Raw genomic sequence first — 15921 nt, 5'->3', positions numbered from 1 at the left:
ATCGATTCAGTAACAATAAATAAACAAAATTTAGCGCCGATATACACGAAAACAACTTTCAAAAACCGCGCTAAGTCCCTCCCCTACGCACGTCACAGATCTAGTCCCCGCCCGAACGCCCGCGATTGGTCAGAAGAGAGGCCTTGATTGACATGCGCGGCGCAGCAAATCCGCAGTCGAAAAACTGCGAAGGAGGAAGCAAATTGCACAACACACACAGCAAGAGAGCGAGCGAGAAGAGACCCGACGACCAGAATTATATTTTACTACGCCACCACACAACTCACAACACGGAATAAGAAGAGCGCACACAGCTGTATTATTATTATTTTTTTATTATTCCTAGGGTGGCAAGAGCGTCAACGTCGCTGCTGCCGCCGCCACTGTGTGTGTGTGTATTTGTGCGCCGCTCACATATACTCTCTCTCTCATTCTACACAAGAGAGAGATTTCTTCTTTTTTTATAACTGTACATTCTCTACTACAACTACTTCTTTTTTTATTTTTCTCCCCCCCCCTTGTACTGTTGTATATAATCCGCCACTGCCGCTCCCCGCCGCAACTGGAGTTCCTTGTGTTTTTGTGGGGGGGAAGAATTCTCGATCGATAAATTTCAGCGATTGATTTTTGTGTGTGTGTGTGTGTGCGCGCTTTTTTTTCTTCTTCTTCTTCTCTTCGCAACTCTCATTGAAGAGGTACAGCAGCAGCAGCGTCTACATGAACTGTCCACCAGCGTGCTAGCGAGCCGCTTCCAGGAGGGATGTCGGAGTACAGATCGTCGTCGTGGAGAACAACTTCTTGAGGAGAATGGTAAGTTCCTCATTTTTTTTTTTTTTTTTTCCTCTCATGCATTTCCTCTTTTTAGCAAAGAATTTTTTTTTTTTCCTGTATATCTCTTCTTTTTAAAACTCTCGTGCATCCCCCACTTTTTCCTAATTTTTTATCCGCAGTGTTGTGCTTATTATAGAAACGGGGTGTTTCTCTGCAGTAAAAGAGAGAGTTTTTTTTTTTTTCTCCCCTAGCGTGTGTGTGTGGGTCCTACGCCGCTGTAAACGGAATTAGCCCGTACGTGTGTGTGCGTTCTCGGAGGGTTTTAAATTTCTCGGCATCTCCCTATTTAGGCTTAGATTTCAATAAATCGGATAAATGCGTACATGTAATACTAATATATATATATATAATTAATAATTATATCTAATTATATATAATCCCACATGCAGTGGCGGCGGCGGCAGTGTGTGATGGGCGCGTCCAGTGTTTTTATTTTTCAATACGGGAATATATTTCGATGTTATTTGTTATTATCTTTTTTTCCCCTTCCCTCTCTCTTGAACTCGGAACAGTGGCGTAGCTATTACGAGAAAAGCCAGCGTCGTAAACAGAGGGGCGGGGATCATGGGTGAAGACTTTCTTTTTTTTGTTTTGTTAGTATTATAAACATTTTACGGGAAGAAGAGAAGAGTTTTCTTGTGCTGGGCAATTGTACGTGTAGTTGCATGATGATGATCGTCGTCGTCTCTCTCTCTCTCGATGTAGTGGCTGCCCTTGAGATTTCGCGAAGCGCGTGAGTGATGCTTATTGTATAAATAAATAAAAAAGGGAAATAATATATTGCAAGAGAGGGCGTTAGTTAATACACAGACACCACATGTATGTATATACAAAACTCCTGATGCAAATTTGCATGTCCGCTCGTTGTATTTTTGTGTTTTTCTCATATGCTTTCATCTCTCTTTCTTCGTTCTGGATTCATATTTTTGGTGTGTTTCCCTCACCCCCCCCCCACGCCGACACAGTGGCGTGGCTGCTGGCAGTGGTGTACATGCATTTTCACGTTCTAATACAGTCAAACCTTGTTAATGAATCGCTCTCGGGAGAGCAAAAATATGACTTAGTAAGCGGGGTGACTCGTTAAACGGAGTAAGTCATAGCTGTGCCAATTCCTGCCCGAGGACAATTGGGACTTCCAAAATAGTGATCCGGTAAGCGGAGTGACGTGTTAACCGGGTGACGCACTAACGAGGTTTGACTGGTATATGGCCTTTACTTCCAATGCGTTAAAAAATACGATTTGTTAATTCAAGACTTGAAATACAATTTAAAGTACGATTTTATAAATTCGCCAATTTTAAGATACAATTTATAAATCATGTTAAAAAGTCATAAATAAATGAAGGAGAATTTATTATTTTTTAACTATATATTGAAGAAAAACTGCCCTGCAGGGATGGTCAAATTGGAGGTCGCGCCGTGGCGACTAAAAAAATTGGTATTGGCGCCTAACTGTTTTCTTTGTGTTTACTGGATTGCAGGCTGAAAGCAGTATGGAATGTTTGGAATTTTTGTATCATATATACAGGGTGTCCATAATTAAAAGACCCTATAGGTGAAACCAGTCATCAGAAAAGTGTGAAATTTTATGGAGGACTTCATGAAGTGATGGGAATTTGTGTTTCGGGGGGGGGGGGGGTTAGTTGCACATGTCGCCACAAGAGGGTATTTCACTTTGAATACCTGTAGTAAACATGTAAATTTATGTGATGTCACGCAGCAGCTGTTATAAAAACAAAAAGCATTCTCGCAGATCTTGTTTCTCTATGTGCTCACAATGACAATAAGTTTACGAGATTGCACTTTCTTGGTCAAATTGTTTTGCCAAAACAGCAATTCCGCAGTAACTGCTCTATGGAAATATGGGACTTGGAAAAGGATTCGAAAAGGTCCAATGAATGTTAAAAAACCTTCGGAGTATGATTACAAAATTTGAAACCACAGGATCATTGGCTGTTCGTCCTGGAAGAGGAATAAAACCCATTTCTATGGACGCAGTACAGGACGTTTCGCTTCAGGTGGAAGAGGACAGAGCTTCAAATTCTTGTGGTAGCACTAGTGTCAGGCAGATACCACAGGCGTTGGATAAGCCACGTTCAACTGTCCATAAGATCATGCAGAATATCCTCAGATATTATCTATACAAACTTTCACTTGTGCAATGGTTGCTTCCATGTAATTATGACACTCGACTCCGGTTCTCACTGCAGTTTCTAGCTCGCATTGAGGTCGATTCAGAATGGCCTTGGAATATCCTCTGGACAGACAAAGCACATTTTCACTTGGATGGTGTAGTCAATAAACTCACAACTGCCGAATTTGGGAACCAGAAATTCTGCACGATATCTTAGAGGTTCCGTTGCATTCACCAAAAGTGACGGCATGGTGTGAATTTACTGCATCATGTATTCTTGGTCCCTACTTCTACAAGGAGTCACGTTCTACAGGTCTGGTGGCATGTTCGATCACTGGGAAGGGATATGCATTGCTGTTACAGAATGAAGTTGTCCTGGCACGTCACTGCCTTGCAGACACAATCTTTATACAAGATGGATCCTCCACACATTGTAGTGTGTGTCAAGAATGTTCTTAAAACCCATTTTACAGAAGAACGTGTCATTAACCGCCACTTTCCTAATCTATGGCCTCCTCGATCTCTGGACCTTAACTCACGCAATTTTTGGCTTTGGGGGCATTTGAAACATCTGGTAAGGCTTGACAATCCTATAACTTTACCTGACCTTAAAGGCAGCATTTCACGTCACGTGCTGAACATTTTCCCGCACACATTTCAGTCAGTTGTGAGACATGCATATCTTGCGATTTCACATGGTATCTGAAAATGATGGCCATCATGTGGAACATGTTTTGTTGCAGTAACAATTGTAAAAGTATTTAACAGTTGTTAAAATTGTAAACGTTTGCCTAAATGTGTCATTTCTTAATAAAACACTCTCTGGTGGCAATATGTTTAACTAATTTTTTTCCCCCGAAACAAATTCTCATCACTTTATGATGTCCTCCACAAAATTTCACACTTTTCTGATGACTGGTTTTTCGCCTGTAGGCTACTTTAAAATAGGGTCTTTTAATTATGGACACATTGTATATAGCTATATTATAAATAGGGTCACTATGCCCTGAAAAAGTCAAAAGAAGCATCGTTTTTAGTGCCTAAAATTTTTTTAGGGGCGCCTAGGTTTTTTTTTCACGATTTATCCAGTCCTGCTGCTGTTTAATGATATACAAATTCCGCCCAACAGGCAAAATATACAAATACAAAGGCCACAACAGGAAAAATTCCCAAGGTTGGCTTGCGAAAGTCCATGAAAAATATAGATGTCGTATTCAGTGAATATCCTATATGATGATATCCCTCAATAATGATATTACTCTCTTGTCCCAATGCACTTTTTCAAAGTGTTTGACACTTATACAGATGGAATATAATAACTTTACATTTAAAAATACAGCACCCTAAAATATTAAACCAGTTTTCACACCAAAACTGAGGGAAAAAAATATTATAAACTGCCTGTAAAAAAATTATGGTTGTCTTTGTCGCAAAATATAGATAATTTCTCTTGATTTTCCCTTGTTATTAAGAAACGTTACCATCAACGCTTGACAAATCAATAGCTATAATTAGGCCAGGGCTTGACAAATCGCAGAAAGATTTAGGCCGCAAACATTTTTTCCCCCATTAACAATGCATCGATACTATCTTTTTCTTTTCCAGGACATAGTCTTTGGTATTGATAGCTACGCTTACATAAATTCCAGAAGTTTAGTATTGTCCTTAGATTCCAATTTAGTAAACACATATTTTAGGCGCCATCGGGCACCTGGGATTTCTCAAGTCCTGAACTCGGCAGGCAACAGCCAAATTTCTTGGGAGCTTTTTTTCTTAAGTCTTGCCTATCATGATGGGGGTTATCTCAATCCCACACATTGCTTATCTTGCTACCCCTTGAGAAAGAAATGCATCTGGTCCATTCTGTTATCAGTACTTTTCAAGCTGAATGTTTCAACATGCTTGACAAATTGTCATGTTTTCTACTTTTTTCTTCCCTTTATATCATTGATTAAAGTTTCCGTGGTGACTCCACACCAATTTCTTAAGACTTTTTTTTTTGTCTGAAAGTGGAGTGTACAGATCAGAAAGGCATCTTGGAAGAGCGTCTGTTTTTTCGATAATGGTTTGAAATTAATCATGTAATATTCTGTGTTTATGATTGATTATAAGGACAGTTTATTGCCTTTTATGTGCCGTTTCGGTAGTGAATCATGAGATGAACGATAATTCATAACTATTTTATTACGGAACAATATTTACATCTCATTCCAGCCATGTTGTCATTCCCTTGAAGTGTTGCCACCTTCGTACAACATAATACTGCTTATTTTCTAGTGTTGCCAGATACATAACAATTCTCCCGCACTAAATTAAGAAATGATTAATGATACAACGATACAATCAAAAGTTATACACAAGAATCAACATTTGAACAGTCACAATTTCAATCTTTGAACTGGTTTTCTGGAGCGAGTTGAGCGTCTCTCAGTTGAGTAGTCTGAGCTGAAGAAAATAGTTCTTGTTGATCGAGGAGTTGCATTTGAAGTTTGCTCTGTTTCAGTAGAAGCATCTACCATAGATGAAGTCTTGTGCTGGCAAATTGCAGGAATCTCTCGTTGACTTACATGATCACTAAAAGTGACAGATTTCTTTCGAGGGAAGTGCCTCATAGGAACAGATAGTCGAATAGGAGTTGGAGAAGACTGTCGTGTGCCGTTTCAGTAGTGAATCATGAGATGAACGATAATTCTTAACTATTTTATTACGGAACAATATTTACATCTCATTCCCGCCATGTTGTCATTCCCTTGAAGTGTTGCCACCTTTGTACAACATAATACTGCTTATTTTCTGGTGTTGCCAGATACATAACAGACAGTGCTGTAAATGAATCATACATAAGCTCTGTGTGATCAGCATGTTGTGTTGTTTTTTCAATTACTGTTTCAGATTTCGAATAAGACTAATTTCGGTGCTTGTTAAAATATGCTAAACATTATTTGCAGGGTTGGCAGGTTTTTGACGGTTTAAACCATCGTGTTAAAAACCTCAAATATTCCCTTTCAATATGAAAATCCCCTTTGAAAGTAATGTATTGTATGTCGTATGTATTGTTATAGTGTAATCGCATGTATTGTTTAAAGTGACTATGTTATACAAAGAATAAATACTTAACATGGTTGTAAAATAATTTTCTACTCTCTACAGAATTATTTTTGCCAAAATTTATATAATTATATGCATGTTTTTCTTGTAAAATATACAATTTGAATAAAGCATAGCATAAATGCTGAAGACAAAATTATGAAATGATTCGATATTCTTCAATTCGAGATTATCCTTGACCTTCCAAAATTTTACTGCTTCTTCATTCATTATGTGTATAGATATAAACATCTACTGTATTCTTTTTATAACGGGTAGTTGTGTAAAAAGTTCTTGTACACCACATACTGTAATTCTGATTTCTGTTATTAGATTCTCTAGATAATCACTGATACTTAAAACGATACCCTTATTGTGCATTAGAATATATCTAGCACAATGAAAATAGTAAATTGTAAGACTGAAATGTCATCAAAATATTAAATTGTAGGATTAAATAAATGTCCATTAATTGGGCAGTGCTGGATTGTTTTTGACGCTTAAGAAACTTCTGTATCTTATTCTTAGTGCATAGGCAAGAATAACTAAGTTTGACTATGGTATGGTATCCCCAAAACAGAGTGTTTTGCATTGTTCTGCAACAAGCCCTCGGCTGACTGGAAATGTGCTGCATTTAAAAATTCCTATAATAGTGTTTTTTACACTTTTTTTTAAAATTCTTCCAGATTTTTCTGCAGTGGCACTGATTGTTCTTTCATTTTGATTGTTCTGTATTTTCTTTCAAATATTGTAAAATATGTAATTTAATCGTAAACTCTAATTTGTATAGTATTGTCGTAATTGACTGGGGACAAATAAATTATGTTATGTTATGTTGTTCTGCGACGTAAAAAAAAAAAGACTCAGATTTTCTGCATATTCTGCTTTGGGTGTATGATATATTTACTAGCGTTTATAATGCAATGGTTCTCCAATTGAAGCTGTATGTAAACGTGCAAAACAATGCTTTGGGGTAGCCAGTTCTGTCAGCTCTGTTTTGATTGAAAATGCTCTTTAAAAAACGCTAGATTTATACAATCTGAGCTAAGAAATTCTTAGGTGAGAATAAATGAGTTCAATTAGTGTATTAAAAATTTTGGGCAGATCGGAAAATTTGAAACATAAAGATATTTTTTTTTTCTCTGTAATTATAATTTTAAATATAAAACACTTTAATCTGCATAAAAGTAAGTGTATTGTTATCTCTGACAGATTTATCAAGTTAAAAAAAATTATTTTACTATTTTACAACATTGACAGTGAGTTTTTGACTGTTTTAATACCAAATTAGTTTCTGAGGTCAATACCCCCGATTTCCTATCACATATATTTTGAATAAACAGCTCTATTTCGCTTAGTAAATTCAATGCAGCTAATCAGTAGTTTAGATATGAAATATAATTCCATGGTTTATTTTATGTTCTATACATATTAAAAGATTCTCTTTTAATGTCGAAAAATTGAAAATTGTGAATTATAGTTCTGTGGTTTGATGGCAAAATGTTATGTCACTTTTTTAAAATTTCACAATTTCAAATTTGTGAATATTTTGTCAACATGTGATACTACTACTACTACTGAACCACACATGCACTTCGTCTATATTCCTCTGAGGAATTTCTAACGAATTAGTACGGGTTGGAAAGTGTGTGTAGTGAACCTGACGTGAAGTTTGTTTCTGTGTAATGCTTGTGTAAACATCTCTGACCGGAGTCTTTGTAGTGCTTCCATCTGCCATCAATTTTTTTATGTATGAGTGAAGTGTAATGATTGAATAATTGTATTGTTGTGGGACAGTTGCTCTCTGTGGCAAGACTTTTTAGCTGGGAGATCGGTTCACTTTCACACCTCGAAATTAGGAACCACAGTCAGGGCCGCAACTGGGGGAGGGGAGGGGAGCAGGCGGGTCTGCTGCTCCGAGCGCTGGACTAAAAGGGGTGCAAATTCCACACTTTTACCTCTCTTTCAACATTACAAGGGACCCCCAAAATGTTTGCTTGACCCTGCTGACCACGCTTCTAGTTGCAGCCCTGACTACAGAAAACCAACTTCAGCTGACCCCCCACTATGGTGATTGGTGGGAACATGTGATACTATGGCTTTTGACTTATTACAATTTGCCTCCATTGTTTCCTCATGAACTAAAAGAGAAAGATTTAATTGTGCCGCCACCTAAAATTTTAAGGAACGAGGCACCGGAATGCGAGCAACTCAATTTTTTGGGAAAAGGGGCTTATAACATTTCGCCATCTGAGCACAGAATTATTTTTTTGTTTTCATTAGTGTAGTAAATTAATGATTAAAAATAAAATGTAATATACAAAAAAAGTTCATCACACACATGTTATATACCTATTGTGTTCAAAACATTATCCAAAAAGCATTCATTTGGGTTTTTGACGTCAACAACATAACCCTCTCACATATTATATTGTGTCTAATAATAATCAAAGTAATGTAATTTCATTCCTTTAATTATCATTAAACGGTCATTATTTGGAATGAAATTCTTATTTAGGATTTTAAAGAGATTTTTATGGACTATAAAAAAACATGAGAATCTTACGAGCATGTTTATTCTGCAAAAACATGGGCATTGTAAGACTGGGTAAAGTATTCATATGGAATTATACTTGTCACACATAGGAAGAATAAAATTTGCAGTAAAGTTTGGGAGGGGGTTGTCTCGAGTGTTTCATGTCTGTAGGTGCTTGTCTTGAGCTTTATATAGGAGATTTTTTGAAATCAATTCTGAGGCGTGCTCAAACCCATGCTACAAATTACTGTGAGTGATCAAGCACCCCTGGCTCATGCATCCGTAGGTGGATACAAATGGAAGGGGCAGCTATCGCTTCCCCCTCCCTGTTCAGGGAAAAAATTGTATTATTGGCATAGGTGGGAAGGCAGAAGGGGACATTCATCCCTCCCCCACCACCATTCACTATATACACAGTATCAGTGATTGTCCCCTCCTGTTTGAGGAGTCTGTATCCGCTTATGCCTGTACCACTGAATGAGGCGATACTTGTTAAAATATAGATGAAATAGAGATTAATTGCTAGTAAAAATTCATGTATCTAACATACACAGATATGTGCATGTCAATGGATGATATGAGAAATGACTTCTCTGCCATTTGTGGGGTTATGGTAAGCGCAACAATTAAGGCATCTGTCATTTAAGTTTCTAATGTAGAAGATTGGCAGCACTTCTTGAACATCAAAACATTTGTAACACGCGCTCATCATAAAAACTTTATGACCCCCATAAACATCCAACACTTTCTGGCATGCACAGATTGGTTAGAAATTTGCCAGTCGAATGTTTATGAGGTGTATGTATGATTGAGTAGGTGTCTTGGCTTCACTGATGTTGGTTTTCTGTGGTTCCAAGCGCGAATGTTAGCTAATTTCCCCGATAAAAAGTCTTGCCACAGAGAGCAACAGACCTACAACGGTGCAATTAATCAATCACTACACTCACTGTTTTGAAAAACTGACAGCAGATGGTAGCACTACACGCAGGAAGCATTACGCAGAAACAAGCTTCATGTTAGGTTCACAACACATACACACACACACACATTCCGGTATGTACCAATTCATCAGAGATTTCACAGGGGAATGTGTATGAGGTGCATGCACAGTTAGGTAATTGTAGTATCATGTTCTCTCTCAATGATTAGTTTCCTCAATTTTACAGTGTAACGAGTGAATAGGTGAAATTTGCTGAACCATCAAATTTTTTGAGAATTGTATTTATCGATGCGAAAATTAATTGCAGAACCAGTTGTGTGTGTGTGTGATAATATTTTTTAGAGGGCAAGCAATATTTCTACAAAACACTAGAAAAAATCTCAATAGTAAGATGTTTGTCGTGTTTTGGTAAAAAAAATGTGAAATATTTGGAATCTGCAAGATTTCTAGCACAGCTGTTGGCATTCGCTCAACCAAGTTTGCGATGCTTGGCAAGAAGTCCAGAATAGAGGAAGTATTTCCCCCCCCCTCCCCTCCTAACTTTTACTATATTTCTGTCTTTTTATTCTTGATTAAAGTGATAGTTTGTTTTGAGTTGGCAAATCAAGGTATCAGCAAATACCATACTAATCAATAATGGTATCAATATCTTGATAACAGGTTTCAGTTAGTATTGAAATTAGAAAAGGGGGATGTGTAATAAATTCATTGAATTTCTTGGTTTTTAGCAAATTGAAAAGAAATTGTGTTATGCTTTATGTAACGTGTTAATACTGCTTGTGTGAGAATTACAAACCAATGAATGGCAATGATTCATTGAAATAATGTCGTGTTGATTTCTCGTCAATACTGTAATATTTACTATGCAAATTACTGTTGGTATCATATTTGAGTCTCCTGGGATGGATAAGCATTGGTGAATTTTAAATTAGTTTATCTTTGTTGAATTTTCTTTTCTTCATATTCGTTGTCTACTTATGTAATTGGAGATTGATATCATCTACCAGTTTCGATCGTTTCTTTTTCTTTCAAGCTGAGCTTGAATGCAGGTCTGTTGTGCAGGTCTGTTGCCATCCATGGGCAATTTACTACCTAGTGAATTGTTACAGAAGTGTAAGTGTGTGTGTTTAGTGTTGTGTCTGATTTTTCAGTGGCGCCATTTATATTTCAGAAGTGAAGTGTAATTATTGCATTACATTTGTACTGCTTGTAGGTCTGTTGCGAGACTTTTTTTAAAGGGGAGATCAGCTTGCATTCGTGCCTTGAAGTTGGGAACCGCAGAAAACCAACTGCAGCCGGCCATCACTGTGGTGATGGTGGGGTAAAAAAGACAGTGACTGCAACCTTCACGGTGGTGGGCAAGCATTTTACCACCACGCCACTCAAGCGCACAAAAAACGTAGTATATGACCTATGTGAAATGCAGCAAGTACTAATTTTTTAATAGGGTTTTGTGATTATTCATTTCAATTTGTACCTGAACCTCTTAAATATTCCTCAAGGGAATTGGTAATGAATTTGTGCATATAGATGAGTGTTGTGTGTATTATGTGTAGCCCTAACTTATTTATGATGTCAAAGTTCTGTCTCTCTTGTGTTCAAGAAGTACTAATAATGAACCATATATGTGCACCTTGTCCACATTCCTCTGCAGAACTTCTAACAAATTGTTACGTGTTGGAATATGTGTACGTGTTGTGAACCTGTGTGGAAATGTCTGTCCTGTTCTCTGGGTAGGGAGACTTTTTCAAAATGAGAATTTAAATTTATTGCTGGATATATATATGACCCTAGATTTTTCCATTTTACTCTGACTGATACGTTGGCTAATCAGCTCACTATTACTACTACTCAACTGTACATGCATTTCCATCCACATTCCACTGCAGAATTTCAGAATTTGCCGAAACAAATCACTGCGTGCCAGAATGTGTTGTGTGAGTGTATGCATATGGCCCTTTTGTATGTGTTAGAATTATGCTTGTTGTTGCTGGTGCTGCCATCTGTGTCTTATATTTTAAAGTAAATATGGCAAATGCTTGAATTTTTCACCATTCAGTTAATTCCAACCATCTTTCAAATCCCATCGCGTCACCTTATCTGGGCCTTTGTAGACATTTATTAATTTGGGGATACAAATTTAAATTATTTGAGATCCTTCCGTTGTCCAGTTTTGTAGCAAAGCGTCCAGTCCATTTCCATTTCAAGAACATTGAATTCTCTTTATGATATCATAATATACTTTTGTATGGCTTCACACATGGGCGGAGATACGGGGGAGGCAATGCCCACCCCCCCAGCGTCAAAGGTGGAGTCGACTGATCTAATGTATATTTGTATATATGAATTGACATCATCATCGTGCCCCCCCCCAGCAATAATGATCTTGCCCCCCCCCCCAGACTTCCAAGTCAATCTCCGCCTATGGCTTCACATCCAAGCAATTCATATTCTATCTCTCCTTGTAATGTCTAGCATACGTCTTTACACATTTCAATGCCTGCAGTCAGTGGCTCCAACATGAAAAAAATATTTGTGGGGGGGGGGGGGTGACCTGAAAGTTGCTGGTCATCCCACATGGGACTCAAGCACAAGACAATACTGGCAAAAAAGTCCGTAGAAACTCTAAAAATGAATAAAAAACCGAAAAAAAACTGAAATAAAAAACGGTTTGCAGGCTTAGCATCGATAGGTCACGGGAATTTTTTAAGATAAGAAAAAAAACCGAATAAAACAGCCTATAGGTGGCGCTGGTACGAGCGACTTCGGTGGAAATATGCAAATGAAACGGTTATAAGAATTTGCGCTACTAATCCACAACCAGTTCACCGTTGTAAACCATGTATGTCAAAGCCGCTAGAAAGGTCTCTTAATGCAGCTTTGGTGTATGTGGACCTGCTGCACTCTGCCGATCCTGGATTTGCAAATCGCCTGCATTGTGTTATACCCTGTGGTGGTGGTCATGTGGAACACATACTGCTGTAATAAACGATTTGGAGGCATTCTGTTATTTGCGTATCTTTTCTTTGAGCTGTGTACGTCAGCGCCATCTATCGGCTGGTTTTTTTTCCTGTCTTAAAAAAATTCTCGTGAGCTTGCGATGTTAACCAGATATGGTTATACCTATGGAAATATCATGTTCTGACCAAACACCACAGAATTGTCCCTCCCGCCTTTTTCTAAATGGGTATTGGGGGGGGGGCATCCATTCCTATGGTTATTATCGTGATTCACTGGTTCCCATTCATTCAATATTCATTTCGCCCTCCCCCTTTCGCTCTCATTTTAATTTTGCTTCCCCTTCTTTGCACTATTCTGAATTTCTTCTCCCTTTTGCCCCGTTCTGAATTTCGTCCTATTCTGATTTTTTCCCTCTTTTGTGTTTCTGGGCTTTTTTATTTTCTGCCCCCTTTCCATATTTTCGACCCACACTCCTGGGTGCAATGTAATTATAAAATTTTTTGTATTGTAACAAATTTTATGAATTTTCACCACATGTGCTGCAGGCTAGCCACTCGTACATTACGCATTCACTCCATGTAAAGTTACCAGGAAGACTGATGGCAGCACTTTCTGAACATCTACGACACTAGCATGGCCGTCTTAACAGCATTCCCCCACCTCCCAGGTCGAGCAAAGCGTTGGAGAGGGGGGTGGTCACAAACACACTATTAGGTTAATCAAAAAAAAAAAAAAAAAACCATTCCTGATGTTATACATAGGAAGTTTCTCTTTGCGGGTTAAATGGTAGTGAATTGCCTCGATATTGCAACGAGGATTGTGGATGAGCATGGAAGAAAGGTGGAAACTGAGGATTTACAGTCCTATTTCATTGCATTTAGCAATACCCAATTAATGCTTGGAATTTCAAAATTAAATGCTTTTAAACAATGTATTGAAATCATAAAATACATTGAATAATAATTTCCCTGTTTAAAATATACATTTATGTGTAATTTTTTTTTTTTTTGGGGATGACCTATGCGTTTTCCTCTCCAGTCATGTTCGAGGATTCCCTTACTAAGATATGGGGGGAGAAGGGAAATCCTTGTGGTGTCCTAATATGAAATTCAGCAAGTGTAGGAATATTGAAAGAAGTTGGGAGTTCTCCAACAGTTGTAGAACAGTGTTGAATAAATGTTTTATCTTCCGAAATTGCTCTAGGAACACACAAAAAAGTTTTTATGCTGTATGTTTATAAATTCGCAAGAAGGGGGGGGGGGTAGTATAGAATATGCACCTGAATAATGATTTATTGCTTTGAAATACATTTCCATAGCTGTTCTCATCTGACTTGTTTGCCAGTCTTTTTTTTTTTTGTTCTTGCGTATAAGTATATTCTCTTAATACTTTTTCCTTAGTCTGTACTTTATTTGGATAATATTCTGGAGATATGTTTCAAAAAGTGAAGGTAAGGTAAAATAAATTTACCAGTGCAGTCATTTTTCATTCTGAACACACGTGTAAGCATTCATTGTAAATGGAATTATATGTTTTAAGGGAGGGGGGATATATATATATTTTGCTTACTTTCCAAATGAAGAAAATTAAGAATTTATGTAATTTTTTTCACTGGCATGTTGAGTGCAGTGAAACCTCGATGTAACGATACTCTACTGACCAAGAAAAAATATCGTTGTAGAGAGGTTATCGTTATTTCGAGAGGAGGTAGCATCAGGCACTGAAAATTTTATGCTGTTGGCCATCTGTCTCTTCTGAATTGGCGTTGTTATTACCTCCATAAAATGCATTTTGTTTATTCACGGCAAAAATAAATTACAACTGATCAGGTGATGAATAAAATTCAGTTGTTATTCTTGTAAAGTACTTTACCGCACAACACTGTTGTGCACTACACAGAAAGTAGCTTCACGGCAACTTCATTAACACTTTCAGAGGATTATACAGTGGGAAAAACGCCGGTGCTATTTTGAACGGTTGCAATAAAGACAGTCTCGAAAAAACAAAAACTGGTGAGAAATTTAAAAATATATTGGAGATGATTTTGAGCAAAATATGAAAAAAAATATCGTTGCAGCAGTTTTCGAAATCTCCTCGGAAAATATCGTTATGTATGGATTTATCGTAGTAAAAGATATCGTTGTATCGAGAGGGGTTTAACATTAGACTATAGGCAATTCCAAACAACAGCTACGAAAATATCATAAAAAAGAATTAATCGAGTATCGTTGTAGCAAGGTTTCATGGCAGGGCCATCATTGGCCATCAAAACTGTCGAAAACCTAAATGAATGTTTTGGATAATATTTTTTTAACACAATTAGGTTGATAACATGATGAGAGAAACTTAATTTTTTGTGTATTACGTTTTATTTTTGAACACTAATTTGTTACAATAATTAAAGCAAAACATTAATTATAATTTTAAATTTTGAAATTTTCGACATGCAATAACCATTTTAATATATAATTTTACGGTCCACATTTTATCTAAACTACTGATTACTTGTGTTCAATTTACTAAGTGAAATAGAGCTGTTTATTGAGAAATAACAATATATTAACTAATTATGAGCTGAAATGAGAAATTGGGATGCTTTTTTTTAACACGTGTGATCCCCGGATTTTACATTCAACGCTCGATTTAACGAACCTCTAAATTACGAACTGTACCTGCACGTTTATACAATGTCTTCTGAGCATCTTTCCCATTGACGAACTGATTGTTTAAGTCTGTATGATTTCATAAAGACGAGCGTCGACTGTATGCAGGAACATACGGTAATCATTTTTTATTGACGGTGAAGTTTGGTGAAAATGTTTCCAAAATGTCTTAAATCGGGGGGGGGGGGTCGGGTCGGGTCTTCAACCTTCCACACAGATGTTGCTCGCCAAATCAAACTTTCCACCAAGCCCGCGAGCCACGAAGTCATATTTATTATATGGTATTATTAGTCCGTGGTATTCTCGGTTATTTAACAGGGTTCTCTGAATTATTGATCACTTTTATTTACCCTGAAATTATTTCTTTCATTAAATTGGTGAGAATTTTTTTGTTTATTTTCATATGACTTCCTTTAATCGATAAACAATGCTGAAATTACTCTCAGCGATTCTGAAACCTTCTTTCGGCGCTTCTGTAACTGGTTTTTTTTCATTAATTTATACATTTTGATTGATATGAATTTTTTTTCAATAATTCTGAAATTATTTCTTTTGTTTAAGGATGGTGTTAGCATTTCTATAATTATATGTGTACCTCTTTGGATGCCGAATTTGGCCTTTGGAAATATGTAGCCTATACGAAATCATAAGCCTCAAAAACAGTTTTGGCTCCATCTCCCCCGAATTCGTTGCGACGGCTTTTTTTAATGTGCAAAATGCACAACATTACACTCAGTTCTAAATACAGCAGTACAGATTTCGATAGCCT

General features: G+C 37.1%; 1 protein-coding gene across 10 annotated transcripts in view; it reads left to right on the top strand.

The window, feature by feature from the left end:
• Nucleotides 1-205: 205 nt before the first annotated feature.
• Nucleotides 206-15921, top strand: part of LOC149080948 (nuclear factor 1 X-type-like) — an 85868-nt gene continuing 70152 nt past the window's right edge. For 3 of the 10 annotated variants that reach the window (XM_089237647.1, XM_089237645.1, XM_089237644.1), the window contains exon 1: nucleotides 213-810. The gene's annotated coding sequence lies outside the window, so the exon portion shown is untranslated. Of the gene's footprint in view, nucleotides 811-1382; nucleotides 1565-15921 lie in introns of those variants that run through there. The other 7 variants (XM_089237651.1, XM_089237648.1, XM_089237650.1 and 4 more) reach the window with 7 other exon arrangements.

The sequence above is a fragment of the Pholcus phalangioides genome, unplaced genomic scaffold (genome assembly GCF_987345545.1).
Source record: "Pholcus phalangioides strain wild (caught in Gottingen) unplaced genomic scaffold, Ppha-v1.0 ptg000010l_1, whole genome shotgun sequence".
In the NCBI taxonomy this organism is placed as follows: Eukaryota; Metazoa; Arthropoda; class Arachnida; order Araneae; family Pholcidae; genus Pholcus; species Pholcus phalangioides.
The sequence above is the reverse complement of the archived record's forward strand: the minus strand, read 5'-3'. Positions and strand labels throughout refer to the sequence as shown.